We start from the raw sequence: 13,353 nt of genomic DNA, 5'->3' as shown, positions 1-13,353 counted from the left end.
TTGATAAACACAATTCCAGTTTAGTTGAATGGAATGAGATAAAGAATAATAGGAGGATATATTGGAAAGAGTGTATAACCATCATATGATCATGAAGGCTGAAGAACGCCTAGACATAACGAGTATGCGGGACTTGTTCCGCGCACGTGTTAAATCGCAATGTGTTCTTGGCAAGAGTGATCATATTTAGGTTATTCACAAAAACCAAGTGATTATCCTATTTATCATATATACTAGAGGGCGCCCGCGAAATCGCGGTCGCTTGAGCAAAGCGTGGACCCTGTACTAATTTGACAGATCCAAACAAAATGATTAATCGTTGTAAATAATCTATACAATCACCTACCATACATCAATGTTGTACAGTTTTGTTCAAATTGCTTAGGTGGTTTAAGAGGAGTTGACCTTAATCTTTCAGGGGGACTTGGTTTTCTTTTTTTTCAGAATGGTTTTCTTTTCTTTTGCGCACAGCGCGCAAAAATATGTACTTTTCTAACGCATGTAAGCGAATATTTTTCTTTCTTATTCTCATTACTTATTCTTTAACCCTTCCTCACCAAATTATCTTTTCTCCAAAGTAAGGATCGAAACATTTTTTAACATTTCAGAGAAAAAAAACCAAGCTCTTCCGGAAGTTGAATGGTCGGTCCCTAAATAGTTGCTGGCAAAAATGTTTATCATTTATCATAAATATTAGAAGATTTAAGTAGACTAACAGGAAGTAGACATGCGTCCAACATAAAATCCAATCCCACGATATGGGACACAGAACCGAAACTGCATACCAAATTTCAAGACCCTGTGACATATAGTTGCTGAGAAAAAATTTAACGAAAATTTTCGTCATTTACCATAAATGTCGAAAAATCGGTGTGCAGGAAATAGACATGTGTCAGACTTAAAATCGTATCCCACAATATGGTTCCCACACTAAATCTGCATACTAAATTTCATACCATATGATATGTAGTTCCTGAGAAAAATGTAATGAAAATCTTCGTCGTTTTACTATAAATGTTAAAACATACGTTGGGTTGGCAAACAGTACATATAAGTAGACATGCCGGACATTACTTTGGGTCCCGGAAATTTCGGCTAGACAGTCATTCCCTGTCCGTTTGACTTTGGCCTCGTCTTTTGGTGCAGGTGTTTTAAAAGATAAAAGAGAGAAGGTTTACCCGCAAACTTCGGGTACAGGTGTTTTTACACATAAAAAGGGGGAAGGTTTACTTCGACACATTCTAAATTTGTGAAAACGTCATTTCCTGTTTGTTTGTGATTGATGATCCTGTCATTTTTTGTTTGTTTGTTTGTTTATTTGTTTGTTTGTTTGATTTTATTTTTATTTGGGGGTTGGTGGGAGGGAAGGGGAGTTGGTTGAACTCCCTTTAATTTTCCGCTTCACCCAGTTAAGAAATGCATAATAAATCCTTAAATTTCTCAAAACAATGGGTATGGGATTTACCAGTCATGCCAGTTTACATATAAACGGGGGGGGGGGGGGTATTTTGACATGTTCTACGCCTTTCCATGTCTGGACAGTTTTGCACCTCCGAAAAATGGTGGTAGTCGTTTAATTAAGCAACATAATGAACGTACAATACTGGTGTAACACATGTACTCATGATCTGGACAATATGTCGATTGAGCACGCGTGAAAGCGTATCGTGACCTATTATAACACACGGTCCAATGACGGTCTCCGCATTGGGATATTTTCCCGAAAGTTTGCATTTCTCGTAGAAAAAAGATTGTTTCAAAGACAAATTTAGGAAGTATACAACATTACATTTATACCTCATATTACAAATATATTCGACCTTGTGTGGTTTCAGAGGAGTTGCGGCTTCAGGAGTAATCAAGGGAACCTATGTTATAGCGGTAATCAAAGAGTAATCAAGGGAACCAAGGTTATAGCGGCTTCAGGAGTAATCAAGAGAACCAAGGTTATAGCGGTAATCAAAGAGTAATCAAGGGAACCAAGGTTATAGCGGTAATCAAAGAGTAATCAAGGGAACCAAGGTTATAGCGGTAATCAAAAGAATGCAATCCAGGGACAAAGACCAGACATGGAAACAGACATACACAACAAATAACACAAGAACGATCTTTTCCTTTAGTAGTATAGATTTTTGCCATTATTGATTGCTATTTTCTACATATTTTTTTTAATTTGTGTTCAGTGGATTGATATTCGTGTTGTGGCGTATTTGCGGGAAAAAGTCCGAGAGCGAAATTACCGAATTTATTTCACAATGTGAATTATCGAAATTTATAACACTGGAAACATTCCATAATGTTCTGCTATATATATAATACTATCTTAGTTTCACTATTTAAAATATTTTTTTAAAATTTTTGTTTATAATGTTTTATTGCAAATATTACTAAATAAGTTTTATTACCTTTTGATGATTTGTCATATATATGTCTGAGGATAAAATGTAAGATAGGGAAATATAGATAGGGAAATATTAGATTAAATATTAGAAAGACATAACAAATGAAAGAGTAATCAAGGGAACCAAGGTTATATAAAATCAATAGAAAGGTATTTGATTGAATTGTGGTTTTATTTTTGGTATTCAACAATAACTAGATTGTTTTTAACATGCTATTTATTTAGGGCAACGACATATCAAAGTCGCAAAGGAGAATATTTGTTACTTGTTTGAACCATTAATATCACAACTGTTACTGCAGTCTTTATAACTTCATATAAAGTAACATTTTAGCTCACCTTGCTCACTTGGCGTCCGTCGTCATTGTTAACAATTTTTCAAAACTCTTCCCTGTGACACTACTTGGCTAATTGGAACCAAACTTGGTATAAATATTCTTTTAAGTATCCTGCATAGAACTCATTTGGGTATTTTGATCTGTAGAAAAACAAAGCCGCCGTAACTAGATATAGAACATAGAGGGTCAGACAATAGTTTTTCACACATATCTCCATAATCGCTAGGTTCAGCTAACATCTGACGTAATTAAAGAGTTAAGCATGATGAGATCTATCTGTGGTCAAATGTATGTTTTAATCCATTAAGACATGTTTGAGTTATTGCACTTTTTCGACGTTTTTCTTCTGCTATTTTTAATGATATTTCTTTCCAAATTCGTCTCCTCTGACACTACTTGATCAATTGGAACCAAACTTGGTATGAATGTTCCTTGGGGTATCCAGCCTAGAACTGATGCTTGGATTTTTGATCCGCCAAAAACATGGCTGTTGTTACAAAAAATAAAACATACTTTTTTGCTTATTATATCTCCAAAACGTTAGCCAAATTCTTTTCATTGCTGGAATAATTTCTATCATAAGGCCAACAAAAGTCTCCACAGGATCAAACTTGTCTGATGACTCCGTGTAAAAGTTATTGTCTTTGAAAGCTTGAAAACGACGGTTTTGTTTTACAGTTATCAGTGTATGTCTGTTTTCCACGTCTGGACTCTGCCTCTGGTTTACATTCTTTTGATTTCCGCTTGAATCTTGGTTCCTTTGATTACTTTTTTCAGGAAATATCCTGAAAACTATAATAGATAGAAAAAAACTTTCAATTGCTGAAATGATCCTTATGATAAGTCCTACCAAAGTCTTCTTGAGTCAACTCCTTATTAGATTTATTGCCCTTGAAAGACAAAATTTAACTAGATGAGCGATGCAGGATTTTATTTCATGATTGGACTCATGTTCAATATTATGTGTAAAATATTCTTTGAAATTACTGCACAAAAATGATTCAGTCTGAATTAAATAGTTGTAGGTTATTATTCAGTCGTCATAAGAGGAACTCAATCGATAAATGTTTAGTTTTTGTTTTTGTTTTTTGTTTTTTTGTTTTTTTTATTTTTTTTTTTAATGCCGAATAAATATAATAAATTCCCCATCGACTTTTAAGCATTGTTTTATTAGTGATGAAATGATTTAAAATCATTGATAGACAAAGGCGTACATAATTTTAACTTGACGAGTGTTCACTGGACCGTGGTTAAAATCAACCTATGTTCATTTATACGTGTTTGTTTGGTAAAGTCAAGTCATTTTAAGCTCACCTAGCCGATGCCATGTAAGCTATTGCCAACACTTGACGTACGTCGTCGACGTCGTTGACATTTTTTTCAAAGCTCCTTCTCTGACGCTACTTAACCAATTGGAACCAAAGTTGGCATGAATGTTTCTTGGGATATCCTGCATAGAACTGATGTGAAGATTTTTTTTTATTTTTGAACATAGGGCCAGGCAGTAGTTTTTTTTTGCACATATCTCAAAAATCGTTAGGTTAAGCCTACTTTCTGGTAATGGAAGTGTTTAGCATGATGAGATCTATATGTGGTCAAATTTTTCTTTTAATCTGTTAAGCCATGTATTGTCCTTTTTGTCATTTTTTTTGCTATTATTAATGTTATTTCTTTCAAACATCTTCTCCAATGACATTACTTCACCAATTAGAACCAAACTTTGCATTAATGCTACTTAGAACAGATCTGAGGATTTTTTATCCGTTGGAAAACATTACTAGAAATAGAACACAGGAGTCATACAGTAGTTTTTCGTATATTTCCCTTTACCATCAGGTTTATCTAATTCTGATTTACGGTATATGTGTTCAGCATGGTGAGATATATATGTGGTCAATTTTTCGTTTTAATATGTTAAGCCATGTTGAAGTTATTGTCTTTTTCGACATTTGTTAGCCATTTTAATGTTATTTCTTTCAAAAATATTCTCATCTGACACTACTTGATTAATAGGAAACAAACATAGTATGAATATTTCTAAGGGCTTTCTGCATAGAACTGATATGGGGATCCGTCGAAAAACATGGCCGGCGGTACTAAAAATAGAACATAAGTGTCAGATATTTTTTAGCTCACCTTGCTAAAAGCCATATGAGCTATTGCCATCACTTGGCGCCGGTCGTCGTCCGTCGCCGTCATTGTTAACAATTTTTCATAACTCTTCTCCTCTGACAATACTTGACCAATTGGAACCAAATTTTGAATGATCATTTTTGGGGTATATTGCATAAAACCAATGTGTGGATTTTTTATCTGTCGAAAAACAGCCACCGTTACTAAAAATAGAACATAGGGGGTCAGACAGTAGTTTTTCGTATATTGAATGGCAAACAAATATGTTTTTATCAGTTTTCCGCCAATATCTTGAAAACTAGATAGAATGAAACTTTCAATTGATGAAACGATTCTAATGATAAATCCTACCAAAATATTCTAATGAATCAAAATTGTCTAACTGCTTGTTAGAGATATTGCCTTTGAAAGGCAAAAAATTAACCAGGTCAGCGATTCAGGCTCCTTGGAGCCTCTTGTTGTATATTTATTTATTTTTTTGTTTCAATTTACTTTATATTAGAGAAATATTAATTCATGTTGCACAATACGAAGTTGTACATGTCTGTTACTGGCAAGCCGAGACCCATGCCATTGATCGCCGACCTTGCGAAGATAAAAGAAACCGTCCACGCTATGTGTAATTAAACCTAACGTCAACGAGTCATTCATAATTATTTCTAAGCTAAATTAAAAGAATGTACTCCAAGGAAAAAGAAAAGACATCGAAAATAGACACACATCAAAGAACAAAAAATAATTAAAATAACCCGTGCAAAGAAACAAAAGTAAATAAGCAACCCGCAATCCACTCAAAAGTTGGAGAATAGATCAGGTGATGGTATATTTTGAACATTCCCTGACTTCAACTTCAACAGTCCGAAAGTAAAGTGTACCCGGCAAAGCCATTTTATTCACCCGGGGCATCATGCCTGACAGAAAATGGAATGGGACTTACTAGATCGTATGCTCAATCCTGTGACTATTGCACCTTATGCACTGCAGTCAAAAATGTTGTATCATTTAACCTCTTCAGAATAGATCAACATAGCAATTTACAAGTCTACAAATGTACTTAAGTAAACTTATTTCGAGCTGGCTCCTTCGTTTATACAACTGGAATGGGTATTGTGAATATATGAAAGAGAGAACAACACCACCGGGATAAAAAATGTCAGATCAAGACCACCCAAGGGTCTTCAATGAACGACGAGGAAACCCTCACTGCAAAGGCCAGGCTGTAGCTGGCCTTGAAACAAAATTATACACATGCATAGCGAAACAGCTGCCCCGAAAGACTCCAGTAACATATAAGAAGACTGAAAGCGATGACAAAAAATATATATAGCGCTCAGAAAAACCCCGACTTAAGACAGCCGTAAACAACGCGGAGGTACAAAAACTCAATTTCCAAAATCCGGACACCGCGCACAAAACACCAAAAAATAAAACACACCCACAAATCAGTCTAGTAAGTACCGAATCCCTTGCCAAAACAGAAATGAAGAACACAAATGCATACAGGACTAACTTGTTTTAAATTTCAGTCTCCATGTGTGTTTGTTTGTTTGTTTGTTTTTTTTTGTCTTGCTGAATGAGTAATCAAGGGAACCAAGGTTATAGCGGTAATCAAAAGAATGTAATCCAGGGACAAAGACCAGACATGGAAAACAGACATACACAACAAAGAACATAAAGTAACTAAAATCATACATACAAAGTAATAAAAGCAAATGAGCAACTCGGACTCCACTAAAAACTGGGAGGATGGACCAGGTACACCAGTAGTGTAAGCGTCCTCTGCTTTTCTAGAAACACCCACCGTGTTGCTCATTTAAAGTCAAATCCGGGGTAGACGAACGAGGAAAGGAAAACTATGACCCGTTGAATAGAACAGTTTTCAGATGGATACACCATAACGATCCACGAGTTCATAATGACGACCATAAACATCTGTAGTGATGACTTCAATCTTGTAGCAACATAACCCAGTTCCAGAAGCCTATTTGTCAGAGTTCTTGCGCGATACAAACGGCAAACTCTGGCATAACGTATAAGTTGTGATATGAATACTCCATACGCAGGTGCTGAAGGGATGTTGCCACGAATGAAAGGAAAGTTGACAGTTCTGAATGAAAAGTCATCACGTTTGTCGTAAAGTTTAATCAATAGTTTTCCTTTTACTTCGATTTCTAAGTGTAGGTCAAGATATGAGGCTGACTTCACAGTGTCAGTAGTATCCTTTGTCTCAAGTTCTTTTGGGTAGATGCGGTATCAAATCCCCGATTTAGGATTGTTTAAAGATAATACGTCATCTATATAGCGGAAACTGAGATTAAAGAACCTAACCAAACGATAATCTTTCTTTCTGATCAGATCAGCTATAAAGTCAGCCTCATAAGAGTGAAGGAATAGTTCAGCAAATAAAGGAGCACAATTTGTTCCCCTTGGAATGCCGATCGTTTGTTGAAAATCTCACACTGGACAAATATGTTGTCGAGCATTTTGTAAATATCTTTCTCTGTATATTTTGAAGATGATTTGGAATTATTTCTTACAAAGTATGAAGAATCTCTACCAAGATTTTTATATATGTATATAGGTGTACCATCTTTTTTGTAAAAGCAACGATGTATAATGTTTTTAAATCCGAATTTTAACTGAGTATGGGGAATAGAAGTATACAGTGTTGAAAAATCATAGGTTCTAATGCTATTATATTCAGATAATAGTCTTGAACTGATTGTCTCCAAAAGATCTTTCGAATTTTTCAGGATCCACATTGAATTAATACCACTACGGGTGTAACAAGTGTTGTGGTAGGACTGCAGACCCTCTATGACAGTTGTGAGTATAGAAGTTAAAAGTTTTGAAAGAGGTTTGGTGATACATTTTGCAGATTCAGTTATGAAACGTTGTTTGTATGGATTCTTGTGGAGTTTAGGAATCCAGTAAATAGACGGTAAATCAGAATCAGCATCCTTGGTAGAGAGACCAAAAGAGAATATCACAGATTTATGGTTTTCCACAATCTCTTCTTTGGAGAGTGTAGTAGCAGTATAGGTCTTATCACTGCTATTATTTTCTACGTCTACTTCTGATAATAAACATAGGATTTAAAACGTTTTGCAGACAAAAATAATGTTTTTTGGGTTTTGTCTGCTGGTACGACAACATACTTGTCATGTATAGTAGACAATGTTTTTGCTATATTGGTGTCTGAAAACTGATGTAGTCTTGGCACTCATTGGCCTACTTAAAACTTTCATTCATTTCAAAGCTAAAGACCTCACGGCCTTTAACCACTCTGACAGAGAATCAATGTCTTCTTGTTCTCGTCGTTTTATCCATTTTTCTGCATAGTCCTCGACGGCATCTATAAAAATTTTAAAGTTATAATTCCAATTTATGGAGCGTGGTTCACGGTACTGGGGACCTTTAGAAAGGATATTACGCAGAGATTCGTTTTCGATGATGATTAAATCTCCCGTAACGACGTGAAACGAGAGGTTTTGCAAGAACAGTCAGGTGGTTTAGCCGTGAAGTCCTCAATCTCGGGGTTCTGCAATAGCCGTTTATAAATTTTGGATGCAATGGGTGAAGTATAGGAATATAAAATAATTGGTATGGTCTTGTCATTGAAATATGGGGGAATTTTGTTGGTAACGTGTTTGTGATGGAGGATGTTAGCCAAGTTAATTGCATCTATACCTTTGTTGACAAACGGTACTGGAAGAAATGATCGTTCTTCTTCATCTTGACTTTTCACACAAACTGGTTTAAAGAGTCTGTGGAAACCAATATCCAAAATGATGGCAACAAGTCTGTATAATGATGAGGTGGGGTCAGATACAGGAGTGTCAAAATTTGTTTTGTAAAGAGAGTGTAGTAGAGTGAGAGGTATAGAATAAAGTTTGGTTCTAATGTGATGAAGTCCAAGAAGTTTTTGTATGAAAGGAAGGAAACCATCTATGGAGACATCATGTAAGGTGACGTATAGTGGCAAATGCCATGACTCCTTTCCCGTCTTGGATTTTTGTCAAATAAATTCATCATATTTATGCTATTGTTATATTTGCTTGGAAGGTTTCCTATACTTTTGATGTTGTCATTATATCCATAATGTATTGCCTGCGTATCCAGTACTCCTCTACTCCAGTACGATAGGTTTTAATTAGAACGGGACTGTTCGCAGGATGGTATTTTTTTTTTCTAAAATACGAACTTTCATGGAGAGGATCGAATGATCTTGTTGATTAAAGTGTTGATAAACCTGAATCTCTTTATTTATACTAGTATTAAGTCCCATATATAAAAAATGATTTAAAGTAACACCACCACAGATCAATAATTGTTATATGCTTTATTTGAAAAATTAAAACATATATTTATTTCGTTTAACAGTAAAGTGTATATTGACTAGGATTTTATAAACCAATTAATTGTTAGATTTAAATAGTAACCAAGTAGTTAAGTGTGCATATTGCACAATGTCATATTCCAGATCGTGAAACTTATATACTTCCCAAATGTAAATTTTTCAAACAAACATTTCGAGTCACATGTATTTCCATCTAATAGGTTTCTTTCTTGCAAAGAGTAATCAAAAGAACCAAGATTCTAGCGGAAATCAAACGAATGCATTCCACGGAGAAAGACAAGGCATGGAAAACAGAAAAACCGAAAGTCCTGTTGTTAAAATGCTGGGATTTTGTTATGGACAAGATATTAATAAAGTGTGTTTGACGTGTTTTTAACATACGATTGGCATTCCAATGGGAACAAAAGATCGTTTGTGCCGAATTCTTTGATCTGAGCTTTTGCTATACCAAAAGAATTCGAGGTAAAAGACACTACATACACTATTTAGTCAGCCTCATGAATTTATTTACACTTTGATATCGATGAAAAGGTAAAGGTCATGAAAAAAAGTGATACCGTATAGTTAACTTTCCTGTCATTTGGGCTAAAGTTCCTTATAGCTCGCACATAGAAACGTAAGTAAACGAAAGTCAATGCACAACTCTATAAACTTCCCACTAAAACTGGGATCTTAAACCAAGTGCACATGTAGGGTAACAATCTTCTGCTTTTCATGACGTTAATTTGCATATAGGGAAATAACAAATGTGAATCGACGATCTAAAATTGGGGACACTTGTGCGCAAATAGGTGGTTTACATAGACGACCCCAACTTTGATATTCATTTGTACCTGTAGTTTAAATAAATAAACTTTTTAGATAGTTATATGTGTTCATATATATATGCCGGTATATTTTTTAATTGGAAACTTTGAGCTACAGAAGATTGAATACTTAAATTTCAGTATTATGATTGGTATTGCAACCAGCCAACTAAGAAAGAAGACCGCGGTTCTTATCCACTTTGTGGATGGCGAGTAATTCTGCTGCTACTTGAATGGATTTCACGGTACGTTTTAGACCTGAAATAAATCTAAACACAAACATCGATTTTGACGGGGCGTAGGGCGAGGGTAGCCACTTTTTCTTACAAAGTACTAAAGTCTATATATTCTTTAATACCGAGATAACATCTATATTTTTTTCAAATTACCCGGTCAATTCAGGTATGTGTTTTGAGTGATGTTTTTTCATTTTGTTAAAATTGTCTATCTAATGAAATTGTATTTGGTTTTCAGGTTTTTTGAACAATTTCAGTTGTTTTTTTTTCTTTGTCCCTGAAAGTACGGCACGAAGGGCCATGCGAGCTATTTTTATCACTTGGCGTCCGTCTTCCTCGTCGTAGTAAACAGTTTTTAAAAATCTTCTCCTCTGACATTACTGTACAAATTAGAACTTGGCACGAATGTTCCTTAACAAGCAGTGGTCGACGATACACTAATATGAAGAGAAGATTACTCCACATTGAGGTTGATATATTTTAAAATACTATCTTGTGTGTCATTTTAGAACCAAAGACAGACCTGGAATGCAAAAAGTTAGCGAAGAGAAGTTTAAAATAGAAAAAAGGCTATGCAGACATGTGATACCATTTTCTACCATCTTAAATACAAAAGGCAGTCCTTATTTCATTGCATCTTGGGCTATATTGTTCTCTTCTTCTAATGGGATGTCACTTTCTGGATCCACTTATGCTATAATATGGTATATATTTTGCTTAAATTAAAATTCAAATACAACTTATTTGTTTCATTTGGATGGACAACCTTTTAAAAACGATAAAAAAAATGAAAAATTGCATATGTCACTTAATTCACCCTGGCCTAAGTATATGTGCAAACATTTTACATTTTAGTAACGAATGAATTACCATATAGCACATGTTTATTCATATGCAAATATAATATACTGTATTGTAATTGTTCATCATGCAATTTTGTATAGTTGTAATTTTCATGGAGAATTATTTGTTGATTCGACATATTGATTAGCAGAGAAGCATTATCGGTCGGAATGGAGAACCTTGATTGATTAAATGTGGCACATTGAAAGCGTGGTTGTGTTATGTTAGATTAACAGCATTCATCATATCTAAGATTTTATTCTATAATAGTTATCCGAATATTCTATTCTCAGCCTCTTATCCGGTATGTCTGCTTTAGCCGTCCCGTCAAACCAAAGTGCTGATATTGTAGCCTTGCTCATGGTTTTAACGTCTTTTAACATACCAACAGGGTCGATGTTACTGTTATTGACTGTACAGTGGCTTTTGTAAGGATATTGATAGTTCATATAAAACGAAATTATTGTACAGCAATATAAGTTACCCATTGAAAGCATTGCTACGTCAGCATGCACTTGTGAAGATATTATTGTTAGATTGGTGACGTTATCCGTGACAAAAGTTTATCTTTATAAAATAAGACTAAGTTATATTGCCATAAAATAAATGCGTTATTGCATGAATATTAATACTGAGGAATATCATCCCTCGTAGAATGTTTATTGCACTTGTAAACTCGTTCAATATAAAATTCTACTTGGATTTTCCCCAGTATTCATGCTATAACCACATAGTACTACAATCCGACAGGTATCACTGAGGTTTATGAGAGTCCAGGCAAAAATAGCTCTTTTGAGGTAAAAAAGAAAAATATAGATTGCTCATGAAATTAGCTCTTTGAAAGAATTATCATTTTTTATTTGCATTTTTCAAGGGGGTGTATGTATAGTTTTTTTCAAAATACAGATCTGTATGTTAAAAGGCTACGGTTACCAAAAAATAAAACATAATAATAATAATAATATATCGTATGTAGACAGGTTTTTCATAAGGAATGTGATAAAATTTCAAACTCGGTCTAAAATGTTTTTGTTTTTTTTTTAAGTTGATTTGTTTTGGGGCCCACTTTTGCCCCTTATTTCTCAACAACCGTTTGTGTTCTATGAAATCTGTCTGGAAAACGCAGGAAGAAATTTAATTAAAAAATCAAATCAGACCAAAAATAAAAAAGTTGATTTTGACTTTTCGTACTACTGTAACCAGAAAACGGATATATAAGTCGTTTTTATAAAAAAGAAAAAAAAAGGAAACCAAAAAAAAAAGTCAAACAAAACAAAACAAGAGGCTCCCAGGAGTCTGAACTCTAAGAAGGATTCATCCAACAATTTTGACTCCATGAAAACTTTGGTAGGACTTATCATAGGGATAATTTTATCAATTGAAAGTTTCATTCGGTCTATTATAGTTTTCAAGATATTGGCTGAAACCTGCTAAAAACGTATTTTTTACGTAGAGTTGTCTGACAGCTTTGATCACTGAGAGACTTTTGTCGGCCTTTTAATAAGGATCATTTCACAATTGACATATATTGGCTACACCTAACTGTTTTGGAGATACTTGCAAAAAACTACACTCTGACCCCTATGTTTTATTTAAGTAATGGCAGCCATGTTTTTGGGAGATATATGCAAAAATCTGCTGTCTGACTCATATGTTCTATTTTTAGTAACAGCAGCCATGTTTTTAACCGATCAAAAATCTAAACGATCATTTTGTTAAGAATACCCTAAATACAAAAATACCAACTTTCATTGAATTCTGTACAATAGTTTCTAAGGAGAAGATTTTTGAAAGTAATAACATCAAAAACAGCAAAAAAACGTACAAAGAGGGCAATAACTCCAAACATGGGTCGACAGATTTTCACCACAATTTGACCAAAGAAAGGTCTCATCACACTGAATGTTTTTACCTGATTTCAGAATTTGGTTAAACCTAACAGTTTAGGAGATATATGCAAAAATCTGCTGTCCCCTATGTTCTATTTTAGTAACGGTGGCCATTTTTTTTAAACAAATCAAAAATCCAAACGGTCTTTTTGTGCAGGATACTCCAAGGAACAAGCATCTTAAATTTCAAAAAAATCCATTTAGTAGTTTCAGAGAAGAAATTGTTAACGACGACAGACGATGACGACGACGGACGCCAAGTGATGGCAATAGATCACATGTCTTACGGCTAGGTGAGATAAAAACCCTCTTAAATCAGAATTAAGAAAAAACATTTCGACAAAAGG

The sequence above is a fragment of the Perna viridis genome, chromosome 6, assembly GCF_037379345.1.
Source record: "Perna viridis isolate PV_CMFRI_1.1 ecotype Kerala chromosome 6, ASM3737934v1, whole genome shotgun sequence".
NCBI lineage: Eukaryota > Metazoa > Mollusca > Bivalvia > Mytilida > Mytilidae > Perna > Perna viridis.
Note: the sequence above shows the minus strand (reverse complement) of the source record.